The 14,968-nt window shown below is 40.3% G+C and overlaps 1 long non-coding RNA gene across 1 annotated transcript; it reads right to left on the reverse strand.

The window, feature by feature from the left end:
- Window positions 1-1,309: 1,309 nt before the first annotated feature.
- On the reverse strand, window positions 1,310-10,279 carry LOC144437324 (uncharacterized). The gene is made up of 3 exons (XR_013481012.1): window positions 10,246-10,279; window positions 6,546-6,711; window positions 1,310-1,415 (listed from the first exon to the last, which is right to left on the reverse strand). It is a non-coding gene; the product is annotated as an uncharacterized LOC144437324 (long non-coding RNA).
- Between the last annotated feature and the right edge of the window lie 4,689 nt (window positions 10,280-14,968).

A 14,968-nucleotide genomic window follows, 5' to 3' on the forward strand; every position in this document is an offset into this window, starting at 1 on the left:
AACAGATACGAGGCGCACTATAGAACAGCCGCAGTTACCGCTAGTCCCGATGATGCCGTCGCCGGTGCAACGGATGTCAATTCTGAATGAACTGACTAATTCACCTCCACCGCCAGTGAATTTCGTAACTCAACAAGAAGTGAGCGGTAGTAAGAAAATAGTGAACTATAACTTTCATAACTGTGTCGTCAACATCTACAACAACTAGGCTATGGAAGCCAATACTGCAAATTTTGAATAACTTTACTTGTATTTCATAATGAATTGAAATAATTAATATTAAACGTGTTCAATACTGCAACAACATACGGTGTAAGCATGAGGTTTATCATTTTAAAAAAACGTATTGCTTGGCCTATATTCGGGCTATATCACCCGTTCATTTTGAATAAGTTTCATCGTATTTCATAATGAGTTGAAAGAATAAAAATTATCAAACTTGTTCAATAATGCAAACGTTTAAGCATGAGGTATATTATAAAACACATATTGCCTGGCCTATATTCGGGCTATAGCACCCGTTTATTACCCCCTCGTGACTGTGAGTTACCAGAATCACATGCTATTTCCCCCGAGGCCGAGGGAAATAGCATGTAATTCTGGTAAATCACAGTCACGAGGGGGTAATAAACGGGTGCTATAGGCCAGGCAATATGTGTTTTATAATATACCTCATGAAAATCTTGCCCTCTTCTCTTGAGGTTGGCAGACGACATCGTTCGAAGCTGCCATTTTGACCTGCTGTGAACTCGCGGTGGTCACGTGACCATGTAATAGTTGATGGAACTATTTCCCTAGGGAAATAGTCATACTATTTTCCTATCACGTGACTGATTCTGGCGAATCACGGCACAGCATTATCACTAGGTATATTATAAAAAACATATTGCCTAGCCTATATTCGGGCTATAGCACCCGTTCATTACCCCCTCGTGACTGTGAGTTACCAGAATCACAGTCCCTCGGGTGTAATAAACGGATGATAGCCCTCATGGCCAGGCAATATGTGTTCAATATATATATATACGTACATCATTTTGGTAAATAACGGAATTTTTAAAAGAGAGTCCTTGGATTGAGGTTAGTTTTAGGATCTGATTATCTCACAAGCAATTTAACGAATCTGATACGGAGGGATCTCTACGTGATGTGCCCGGTAGTTGAGGTCAATGTGATTGTTGATTATTAAAACAACTTAGTGTAACAAGAATGGTAATATTTAAGTTGGCTTCTAAAGAACTATTTGATGTAACATTGTCAAATAAATACACATTGAATAAACCTGGTGATGAAAATCCAACGAGATTTACCGTTAGTTGACTTGTCCCCCAGTGAACGTGTTGTACTGTGGGTCTGTTTCTGGTTCAATTCTTGCCCCATGCTAATTGTTTCAGTGGCAATGTTACTTGCCATATCTGTGTAAAAAGAACGTCTTCAATTAACACGTAATCGATCTCTTGCGTCAACAAATTGAAATGGTAAAGAATTGGTAAAAAAAACCATGTCAATGCAATGGCCTTGTAGCAGCACAACTGACCTACTTAGATTTTTAAAGATGATGTGATGTGATGTGATGTGATGTGATGTGATGTGATGTGCAATGAGAAATGGTGTGGTGTGATATGTGATGTGATGTGATGTTATGTGATGTGATGTGATACAATAGGATGCGGTGCGATGTGAAATGGTGCGATGTGACATGTGATGTGATATGATGTAATGTGATGTGATGTGATGTGATGTGATACGATGCGATGCGATGCGATGCGATGTGCGATGCGAAATGGTGCGATGTGATGTGATGTGATGTGATATGATGTGATGTGATAAAACGAACTATAGATGGCTTAGTACCCATTTCAATACTCTCTTGTACTATGTACAAACACAAGTCCTAGGTATTAAAGCCGTCTGGAATACTAATTAAATCTTCAGTCTTGCATTGATTGCATTGCATTGCATTGCATCTATATCTGCCAGTAATCAAAACAAAGCATTGTAGTAGCATGGACAACTATTGATAATTATCATATACCTATAATCACGTCCCTATGTATTGCTATGGAGAAATCGCGAGCTCTAGCCGGCAGTCGTTTTCCATATCATAGACCATCCCAGTTTCTCAAATAAGGTCACTTGCGGGAATTTTGGACTACTTTCTTTCCCGTTGCTATGTGCGTTGCTATGCGTGTTGAAAAACTTGTTGGCACCCTGTACATGTGCGTGTACGCTATCATGGCGGAAGCCGGTGATATCCAAAAGTGGCTACAGGAAATTCCTCCCAAAATCTTAAAAGTATTCTATTTGGCGATTGTGGCGAAATTACCTGAAATATTGGTTTTAAGGAAGATTTGGATTCGATTAAAGATGTACAAATAGTAAAGACAACGACAGACGGTCCGTATGTACAAATAGTAAAGACAACGACAGACGGTCCGTATGTACAAATAGTAAAGACAACGGCAGACGGTCCGTATGTACAAATAGTAAAGACAACGGCAGACGGTCCGTATGTACAAATAGTAAAGACAACGACAGACGGTCCGTATGTACAAATAGTAAAGACAACGACAGACGGTCCGTATGTACAAATAGTAAAGACAACGACATACGGTCCGTTCCATACGATTATCAAAAGCTAGCTGTCTCAAATCAATGCCTAGAACATGACGAAGCGCGAAGTGTACGTTTTATTTGTTATTAGAATCGGACGATAGTCAGCGACTGAAGTATAACGTTTCCAATCTGTGATTTTGGACGATTTTAATATTACAAAGACGTGTTTCACGCCCGGTTTCATGAAGATTACATTTTTGTTGTTGGTCGATCGTGGCATGCGATATGCGTGCCGTTCATCATGGCAGGTACTCAGCCTTAGGGACTGGACAGAAATTACGGGGGGGGGGAACCGGCGGCGTTTTTCAAAAGACCCAGGCATGAAAAATATATACCCCTCAAATCCTGACCCATCCCCTTTATGCATGAAAAAAGTGACCCCCCCCCCCCGACAATTTCTAAAGAATTCACAAATACAATTCAATACTAAGTTTTCCTGAAACTGTCTTCACTGTAAAACACATTACTGTCTGTCAGTATACGTAGTAATAAAGGGAACTCCAAACACCATCAATATTAAATAAGTGCATGACATTGCGTTTACACCACCTAACCAACTATTGAATTGAATTGAATTGAATTTTATTCGGGTAAAAATTTATACAAGTCCATATTAAAATACAAGGTATAAAAATCACCGAGGATAACACATAAAAGTATTTTTTTTTAAAACACTTATTTCCAATGTTGTCCTCATAGGGATATTCAAAATGCCGTGGCAACAATGATACAGAAAAATTAAATGTACATTGCAGAAACATGACAAAGCACCAAATATAGAGTTATAAAATACACACTGACTACATCCACAATTAAAAAGAGGAAGGACTAAGATGTTACAACAATATTATGCTCTTTAGACTCTAGTTTGTTCCATAGAAAAGATTTGACATAACTTTTAAAACTATTTTTTGTATGCGATTGTTTCATTGAGAGTGGGAGACTATTCCAAAGACCAAGGCCTGTGTAGGCGAATGAACTCTTACCCATACCACTGACTCTTGGAACTACACATGACAGTTCACTCGCTCTTGTTCTATAACTGTGCCGATTACAGACCATTTCTATATTGCAATTTAAGTACTCAGGAGCACAATGATTTATGATGTTGAACATATGATTGAGTTTTAATTGCTCAACCCTCAATTCTACAGGAAACATACCTACAAGTTTAAATTGATTATATCGAATGTGTGTTCTACTATAGCAGCACTAAGTATGTATCTTATGATGTTATTTTGCAGAACTTGTAGTCTACCCTTCAACTTCTTTGTGAGACCACTGTAACAGATGAACAGGCATCGTCAAAATGACAGTGAATCAAAGCCGAGACAAGTAATTTCTTTGTTTTCAGATTAAAATTTCGAGATTTACGGTATAAAATTTTAAGTTGATGTCCATTCTATTGGTTCTTAGATCAAGTTTGCTAATATGTGGAAGCATTCTCCAAAGCTGGTTCAAACATGATTATTTTGTTTGGTATAATAAATTGGTTTAAAGGTCAGTTAGCCAAGTGACCGGTTTGTCAAGGTTTTTGAACTTGATATTAGGGTAGGTTAGCAGGGAAGACAATGGCGATACGTCCCCGGGTCGATACTTAGTTGACCCTTGTTTTAAGACATTTCGGACCGGCTGTTGGGTCATTCATCAGTCTTGGCCAAGTGGCCTTTAAACCAATTAATTATACCAAACAAAATTATCAAGTTTAAACCACCTTGCTCAAAAAATAGTGACCCACCCTCTAAAAACACCACCCCTCTGTAATTTCTTTCCAGTCCCTTATCACCTTTATGCAAGATCATTTTTCCAAAACATCTGTTGCATAGTTAAATTATCATAAATTTTATTACATGCCAAACCTTGTCAACAGTAATTTTGTGTTTCATGTTTTCCGGGATTTGTGTACGTTTGTGTTTCGTGCGACTCGAATGCATGATCGCGTGATGCATGTACGTACGTGCAAGGAGCTAGCTCGAGATATATGAACATACTGAAAGCAATCAGCCAGGTCATACATATGATGAGGCCTTGGCATATATCGGCGATTTATTTTCACTATAATATACCTTACAGTCTCTAAACATGTCCAAATAATTATTGCTAACGTATTTTAGCACTTCATGAGGTATATGACCATTACGTCCCAGATATGGGTTTTGGCGACCTCGGTCGTACGGCTTACAGGCCCTCGTAAAGTCGGACCCTTTCATTGCACAACCTCGGTCCTCAAAACCTATATCCAGGCCGCAAAGTTTATAAATAATACTATTTTATTGCCATGTGTATATTTGTACAGTGATCTGAATGACTAGGTTTTAAAACATTTCAAAATTTACAGATTACTATGACAACGAGTACATCAGATAAAACAATAATTAGAACTCATTCAAAAATTGGAATTAGATTTTAAAAAATTGAATCGATCAATTTTGATTTTAATATATCTATAACGTGCACGTGTACCGGGTGATAACATATCAAACAATGGGTGTACCGGGTGATAACATATCAAACAATGGGTGTACTGGGTGATAACATATCAAACAATGGGTGTACTGGGTGATAACATATCAAACAATGGGTGTACCGGGTGATAACATATCAAACAATGGGTGTATTGGGTGATAACATATCAAACAATGGGTGTACTGGGTGATAAATGTACATGTCAAACAATGGGTGTACTGGGTGATAACATATCAAACAATGGGTGTACTGGGTGATAAATGTACATGTCAAACAATGGGTGTACTGGGTGATAAATGTACATGTCAAACAATGGGTGTACTGGGTGATAAATGTACATGTCAAACAATGGGTGTACTGGGTGATAACATATCAAACAATGGGTGTACTGGGTGATAACATATCAAACAATGGGTGTACTGGGTGATAAATGTACATGTCAAACAATGGGTGATAACATATCAAACAATGGGTGTACTGGGTGATAAATGTACATGTCAATGATTATAGACTTTGACTTCCTGGTAGCACAGGATTTAAACCTAGACTCGAGGGATGGAAATTCATCCCTTATTCCAACACTATTTCTATTGAACCATGAATGATTGATCGTCTATGGATATAGTCTAGTTCTTGGCATGAATGATTGATCGTCTATGGATATAGTCTAGTTCTTGGCATGAATGATTGATCGTCTATGGATATAGTCTAGTTCTTGGCGTGGATGATTGATCGTCTATGGATATAGTCTAGTTCTTGGCATGAATGATTGATCGTCTATGGATATAGTCTAGTTCTTGGCATGAATGATTGATCGTCTATGGATATAGTCTAGTTCTTGGCATGAATGATTGATCGTCTATGGATATAGTCTAGTTCTTGGCGTGAATGATTGATCGTCTATGGATATAGTCTAGTTCTTGGCATGAATGATTGATCGTCTATGGATATAGTCTAGTTCTTGGCGTGAATGATTGATCGTCTATGGATATAGTCTAGTTCTTGGCGTGAATGATTGATCGTCTATGGATATAGTCTAGTTCTTGGCGTGAATGATTGATCGTCTATGGATATAGTCTAGTTCTTGGCGTGAATAATTGATCGTCTATGGATATAGTCTAGTTCTTGGCGTGAATGATTGATCGTCTATGGATATAGTCTAGTTCTTGGCGTGAATGATTGATCGTCTATGGATATAGTCTAGTTCTTGGCGTGAATGATTGATCGTCTATGGATATAATCTAGTTCTTGGCGCTTTGAGTATGAGTCGTATAATGAGATGTGTCTATACTATACCACAGGTCTAGCAGAGAAACTTTTCAACTAAAGTAATAGAACAAAATCAATGTTACTAAGTCAAAAACGAGATAATAATTTACACTATGGAGCTTAGGAACACGTATTTCTATTTATTTTTTCACGCATAAATAGCATTAGAGTTTATAATAATAAAAACATTATACCTGCTTGATTTATTTGACAGTAAGCAACATCTGACCATTGACTCCATTTATCGTCAGTCCCAGTATAGGAAGACATACATGCCACTTTGAAATAGAAACCAGTATACGGTTCTACGTCACAAGATTTCAAAATGAAGTGCCTTTGGTCTGGGTGTGGTATAATAACCTAGGAAGGGAATCAAGCGTTGAGTGAGAGAGAGAGAGAGAGAGAGAGAGAGAGAGAGAGAGAGAGAGAGAGAGAGAGAGAGAGAGAGAGAGAGAGAGAGAGAGAGAGAGAGAGAGACATATATATATAATAGGTACAATGTTTTCAATGTACTTAGAACAAATCTTTGTTCCAACACGGAATAGTTAATTAGATCAATCAAGGCCAGTGATAAGCTAATTAAGTGGTTTCCCAAGTTACAAATTGCACCAATAGAATTAGAGCGTTTCAGTAGATCCATATGAAAAAAATGATTTTTCGTGTCGGTTTTCTTGTGGGTTTTTGTGTGTGTTTGTATATTTTTTGTGTTGATTTTTTTGTCACTAGTGAAACGAAACTGCTCGAATTCCAGTGGAAACTACTTCACCTTGTAATATGTATTTGTATTTGGAAAACACTGAATTGTGAAGTTTGCTTAATGGTTGACTCTCTAGAACACAGATTTTTACAATGTAGAATTGATTTTAAGTGTTAGGACTTTATTAATAGAAATATTATTTATAAACTTTGCCAAATTGATGTTGACATTTCTGATCACAATATTATTTTTACAGAACCTCTTGAAAATATCACAAACAAAATAGATTGTAAAACTACCCAGCTTGTAATTCTACTGGGTAAGTAGACTATCCACAAATACTGGATATCAGGAAGTAGTATTCTTATAGAAATCTTATTAAGTATGAATTTGTATATTAAAAGGTTTGACACTGAAAAGAAGCTGAGTAGTAAACTTGATGTTTTAGAAAGTTTGAAAAAATGATAAGATTGATGTAGCCTCTTTTTTTCCTTTCGTATCTGTACATAATACCTTTTAATAATAAAAAACATAGTTAATTGGTTCTAGGCCCGTTGCCCCCCACCCTCACCCCACGGCCTTTTGTAGTTAATTGGTTCTAGGCCCGTTGCCCCCCCCCCCCCGGGCCCATGGCTTTTGCACATAATTGGATTCTAAAATCATTTTTAATCGAACATCATAAAAATAGTGCACATTAATTAAGGTATTTCGTTATATGATCACGTGATTAATCCCCAGCGATGGCAGTCCCTGGGTGGGTACCCATGCCTGTCAGCGAAATTTCAAATGTTCCGTCTTTCCCGGAATATTTTAGTGAAAACATCCCCTTTTTAGTGAATCTGGGAGAAAATCACTGCCAAAACACGCCCGCCCTTATTTCAGAAATCTGGGAGATTTATACCTAATCCATACACTGCACGTACAAAAATGGTCTCCTACCCCTATTCTCGGAGGGTTATCTGAAAAAGTACCCCTTTTTTACGATTCTAATAACCTAGATGGCTGACGAAAAACAACCCCTTTCCATGAAATTTCTAACAAACAAGCGTACCCGCTTCGTCTGGGACTTCCACCACGGGGATTAATCTAAATACTGGTATAGATATTTTAATTGAGACTTTGTGAAATATTCCTACCACTTATTGACTGTTTTCCACTGACCTGTCATGTGCAATTTATTTTGCAATTTTAATTATTTTATAACACAATGTTATCATAGCTTCCTACTGGGAAAATTAATGTGAATCTTTATTATTGTACATACAATAGCAATATTTTGAGTTTCAAACACAGATATTTTCAATGTTGTTTCACATCGATTTTTCGAGTGTGAAGCCATGATAAAATTGTTAAATTAAATATCCAAAATAACTACCCAATCCTCATCCATATGGCCACTTTAAAATATAATATGATCGTATAAATATCGCAAAAGAGTTCTTTATCGTTATATTGAAATAAAATTGTCAAATCTGAATACATGTTCATGTACACGACCACCACCAAGTATGTCAACGTGTCATCAACGTGCCATGACCCCCCCTATGACCACCACCAAGTGTGTCAACGTGTTATGACCCCCCTATGACCACCACCAAGTGTGTCAATGTGTCATGACCCACTATGACCACCACCAAGTGTGTCAACGTGTTATGACCCCACTATGACCACCACCAAGTGTGTCAACGTGTTATGACCCCACTATGACCACCACCAAGTGTGTCAACGTGTTATGACCCCACTATGACCACCACCAAGTGTGTCAACGTGTTATGACCCCCCTATGACCATCACCAAGTGTGTCAACGTGTTATGACCCCCCTATGACCACCACCAAGTGTGTCAACGTGTTATGACCCCCCTCCCCGCGACCACCACCAAGTGTGTCAACGTGTCATGATCCCCCTCCCCCGTGACCACCACCAAGTGTGTCAACGTGTCATGACCCCCCTCCCCGTGACCACTGCTAAGTGCGTCAACGTGTCATGACCCCCCTCCCCGTGACCACTGCTAAGTGCGTCAATGTGTCATGACCCCCCTCCCCGTGACCACCACCAAGTGTGTCAACATGTCATGACCCCCTCCCCGTGACCACCGCTAAGTGCGTCAACGTGTCATGACCCCCCTCCCCGTGACCACCACCAAGTGTGTCAACGTGTCATGACCCCCTCCCCGTGACCACCGCTAAGTGCATCAACGTGTCATGACCCCCTCCCCCGTGACCACCGCTAAGTGTGTCAACGTGTCATGACCCCCCTCCCCATGACCACCGCTAAGTGTGTCAACGTGTCATGACCCCCCTCCCCGTGACCACCGCTAAGTGTGTCAACGTGTCATGACCCCCCTCCCCGTGACCACCGCTAAGTACACCTACGTGTCATGACCCCCTCCCCGTGACCACCACCAAGTGTGTCAACGTGTCATGACCCCCCTCCCCCGTGACCACCGCTAAGTGTGTCAACGTGTCATGACCCCCTCCCCGTGACCACCGCTAAGTGTGTCAACGTGTCATGACCCCCCTCCCCGTGACCACCGCTAAGTGCGTCAACGTGTCATGACCCCCCTCCCCGTGACCACCACCAAGTGTGTCAACGTGTCATGTCCCCCCTCCCCATGACCACCGCTAAGTGCGTCAACGTGTCATGACCCCCCCTCCCCGTGACCACCGCTAAGTGCATCAACGTGTCATGACCCCCCTCCCCGTGACCACCGCTAAGTGCGTCAACGTGTTATGACCCCTCTCCCCCGTGACCACCGCTAAGTGCGTCAACGTGTTATGACCCCTCTCCCCCGTGACCACCGCTAAGTGCGTCAACGTGTCATGACCCCCCTCCCCGTGACCACCGCTAAGTGCGTCAACGTGTCATGACCCCCCTCCCCGTGACCACCGCTAAGTGTGTCAACATGTTATGACCCCCCCTCCCCGTGACCACCGCTAAGTGTGTCAACGTGTCATGACCCCCCTCCCCGTGACCACCGCTAAGTGCGTCAACGTGTCATGACCCCCCTCCCCGTGACCACTGCTAAGTGCGTCAACGTGTCATGACCCCTCTTCCCCGTGACCACCGCTAAGTGCGTCAACGTGTCATGACCCCCCTCACCGTGACCACCGCTAAGTGTGTCAACGTGTCATGACCCCCCTCCCCGGGACCACCGCTAAGTACACCTACGTGTCATGATTTAAAATGGAAACATACCTCTTCCCAATCTAATGACGTCTGATCGTTTGTGTACTGTACTTTGTAGATCAGTTTAAAATCGTTGGACCAAGCTGTTGGTTTGGACCATGTCAGTGAGATGACGTCGTTGTTACTGGCAACGGCATGTACAGACTGCGGAGGATGTGGTATTGCTGAATTCAAAGAAAATGATAAAAGAAATTATTAGTTTGGTAATTCAAATGAAGTACAAAGTTATTGCAACTACATTTGTATTTTGGACCCGGTAACAGAACCATTCAACTTACTGATGCAGTGCCAAGTGACTTTCCTTTAAAAAAAATACTGTAGACTATGAATATTAGACGGTGCAATAAACAGTTTGACTGGGTATCTAACCACTTTAGGGACCGGTCAGTTTCGTCGGCCTGGGGGAGGCGGTGGATTTGAACTTGAAGGGGGGGGCCTGTTTTTGAAATTGGCAGGGGGGGGGGGTCATTATGTTCTGGATTGTGATGGAAGAAAAAAACAAACTTTTCTACAATGGCATATAGCCTTGTCTGAAATGTGGTACATGTAAATATTTGTTCTTGTCCCTGTTTCTTACATGAATTATTTAATATTACTTATTAGTTCAAACATAACTATACATATACATAAACATGTATTACCTAGCTACCTAGACTCTCTCACAGTCCTCGGAACTTCGCTTTACTAAAATCGACGCTAAATGAATTATTTTGTATGTACCGATACCATCTACATAACGTACTCCATCGTACTCGAACAACCTTGTACTGTGCGCCCTCATCGACCACATAGAGATATATGTTCGTTGACGTGTGACTGCGACGCTCCGTGTGCCTCGGGGCTTCGCGATAACACGGAGCGTCGCAGTCACACGTCAACGAATGGTTATCTCTATCATGGTCGATGAGGGCGCATAGTACAAGGATATTCGAGTACGGTTAATTAGCTGGCATCGGTACATACAAAATAATTCGTTTAGCTTTAATTTTAGTAAAGCGAAGCTCCGAGGGCTGTAAGAGAGTCTAGTCTCAACATTGACTTTTCAGGGAAAAAACCTCCATGGCTTCTAGGGGGAGACCCCTAGGACCCCCATACATAAGAGATGTACATATTCCCTTCTCAAGCTTTCTCCCTACCTTTCACTGTCAAGATGCTATTAAAATCCTTTTGGAATATATTCACCCTGTGTAGTCAATAATTATAATTATGATAGTGCTAACCCGGGATCTTATAAATTAGTTGCAAGACACTGAGTCAAGCAGTCCACACTGAGTCACAATCAAAAAATAGCTGTCATGTGAATATTATATATGGGGGGTCATCATGTTTTAGAATTAAGTGATAGGGGGGGTCAGCCTGTTTTTGGTTTTACAGATGGGGGGGGGGGTCAGTGACTTTTTGTCGGCCCAATTTAAGAATCCACCGCCCCCTGTAGAAACTGACCGCTCCCTTATAGCTTTCTGTCAACTATAGAAGGCAGTTGTTAGGAGTCACACGATCGTCAATTCTACGTCATAGACTCTCCACCCACGCCACTGTGGACTGAGGGTCTAGGATTGTGTCATTCACAAATAGATTTAAGTTTCTGTGTGTAAAAATGTTTTAAGTCATTGTTACAGTCACTTTTAATAACTTTGTAAGTATAATCAAATCATATAAAATCAGAACCAGTCTTGACTTTCTCATGGTGTATACTGACATGCAACTTGTGCCACCTAAAACATATGTGATTTGAAGTGCGATTAACAAACTTATAGGTGAAGTTATAGGTATTTAAATGCTTAGCCTATTACATTTACATTTGAAACAATTTGGATATTTGTCTTCATCACAATAAAAAACTAAGTTATTAATTAAATTACTTACGTATAAAATTGTACACGGAATCGCACCATTGTATCTGAAAGATTTAATTGAGTTGCATGTCCCAGCTAGAGATCTTCGATCATTGAATACATTACGCTTAGTACCACCAAGAGGCAAATTCAATAGAATGTATGGCCAAAGAGCCTTTTCTGTCTGCGCTCCTGCTTTGTGGAACCTTTTGCCCCTAGAAATTCGCACCGCCGAAACGGTTGATTGTTTCAAACGCCGTTTGAAGACGCATCTTTTTGTGCAATATTTCTGTTAAACTCATATTTTACAGGTACATTCATGATATTTTCCCAAGGCTTTTAATATTCGACCTCATTCGTAATTGGACATGAATTTCTGTTTTAATTGTTTTTGCTCTTAGACTATTTTTGATATGTTCTTACCTCGATCTCTTTTTTATCAGTATTGACTGCATTTTAATTCCCTTTGTTTCATGAACATTAATTATGTGTTTTTTGTTTTTGTTTTACTTTGTTGTGTACAATGCACTGAGACGTATGTGTAGTGCGTTCTTTAAGAATTAAATAATAATAATAATAATAATAAATTTCACAGGTGTTGATTAAAAAATGGGGACTTTATCCACTTACTCTGAGTGTCAGGGTTAAACCATGCTGTCAATGACGTCATACCAAGTTGATTTACTAGTTCAAGTTTCATAATGTGAGGACCTCCATTGCTCATGGGAAAATAACAACTACGTTCCTCACATGTACATGTCTCTTGGAAATCGTCTTCAGATCCATCACAATATGACCAATGTTCTTCATAGCTGCAGGTTATCAGCAGAAACGTAAGATTATCAATATTATCATGCAAACTTTCCTCTCCCTTAAAAAGGGTACTACGGACTCTCTCTCCCTCCCCCTCTCTCGCTCTCTGTCACTGTCTGTCTCTGTCTGTCCGTCTGTCTCTCTCTCTCTCAGACTCTCCGCCCTCTCTCTCCCGCTCTCTGTCTCTATTATAGTCTCCAGTAAGTGATTTTCCTAGAACCAAGTGACAAGTGTGAAGATCGTTGATCAAAACACTTACCGTAATTGAAATCTTCCTTTTGAATTGTTTACATTTTCTGTATGATTTCATTAATCAATGCTCTACTGTCACCAGGAGTGTATATAATCAATGCTCTACTATCACCAGGAGTGTATTGTTTAACACGCCAATATAATATCGGCGCTCATATGTTTGATCAAAAAATTTCAACGCCGGAAGGGGACACCCTCCTCCCGGCTCCAACTTCGCTTGGTCGCTCCGATCCTTCATGGCAGTAATTTGTATTATTTTACTGGTTGACTTTAACAATTTGCTATATGCCTACACACCAACATTCTACAGACTAACAGACAAACACACCGATAATGCAGGGAGATGGTGACTTCTGAAAGGAATCTGATTGCCTCCACTGTATCCCACTAGATCCCACTGTATCCCACTACACCCCACTATCCAGATTCCACTAGATCCCACTGTATCCCACTACATCCCACTATCCAGATTCCACTAGATCCCACTGTATCCCACTACATCCCACTATCCAGATTCCACTAGATCCCACTGTATCCCACTACATCCCACAATATCCCAGCAAAGCTTAGTGTTTGTCGGTGGTAGATGGCTTACACTGAGATGACACTAGAATGTCACCCATCTACTTTCCAATTAAAATTGTTAATAAATAATTCGTAAAATGTTTTTTTCTTCAATATATTCTGTCAAGTTTACCGGGGGGGTTCTGTATCTGTATGAATAAATCATGCATACAATAATACAGTGACAAACTTACTTAAGTTTCCATGTGAACGTGGTATTTGTGGGTAGATTGGAGTCTGTCTCGTTCCAGTAACAGTATACTTCAAGATGGTTATAAGATTGGCAATGTAGTACTGCCGCTGGTTTTACTTTTTTTTAAATACAAACAAACACACAAAGTAATGATGAGGTCAAGGGTCATCCTACAACATCTGTCAGGATTTTGTCACTGTCAATTAAACATTTTTAATTTTTGATCATGTAAGAAAATGTTTAGCTTGAAACACTGCTTGCCAAAAAAAGTGTCCCCTGTATTGTACGCGTATTGATATTATTTCACTGGGATTTACGTGAGAAATTAAACGTTGATATTCAAGTAACAAATTAAGTACGCTTCATGTTTATTTGTATGGAAAGGTTCCCTAAAGGGCCAGTCAGTTTCTTTAGCCAGTTGGGGGAGGGGGGGGGGGGGTTATGGGGTAAAAATTCATTTTGACAGAAACGTGATCATATGGGAACGATATCTTTCATGAAATTGTATCTTGGACCCGGTCCCATCGCTGCCACCACACTGATAATTTTAAAGACAATGGCTGTTCCAACTATTAGCACTACTGTGGCACCGTGTTTGAGTGAATGCAGAGCACTAATTAATTCATGTGCTTGGATCAGCGGGGTGCTAAACTCAATACAATAAGGTCCCCCCCCCTCATTCCATTTCTTAAGATATAGCCCTCTCCCTAGAACCGAGTTGTTAATATGAAGGGAAAAACGCAAAAAAACCCACAAAAATTCCCCGGCCCTCCCCCTTATTATTACCGAAGGCTCCCTTAAATAGAGGGGTCACATATTTTGTTGTGCAAATCGGGTCCTACTATAACAATTGTCAGGATATCGGAATAATCACCAGATCGGAATAATTATCTCTATCGGGATAAGCTTTTATATCCCAATTGGGATAATTGACCTGCGAACGCTTTGGTACCCGTAAAGGGTGGACAATTTGATATCCTGGAGGGGGGCTTGGAAGATTTTTTATTTATTTATTTATTTATTTATTTTTATTTTTTTTTTGGGGGGGGAGATGCCAAATGGCGTTGCTTGCACA

Source organism: Glandiceps talaboti, chromosome 7 (assembly GCF_964340395.1).
Source record: "Glandiceps talaboti chromosome 7, keGlaTala1.1, whole genome shotgun sequence".
Lineage (NCBI taxonomy): Eukaryota > Metazoa > Hemichordata > Enteropneusta > Spengelidae > Glandiceps > Glandiceps talaboti.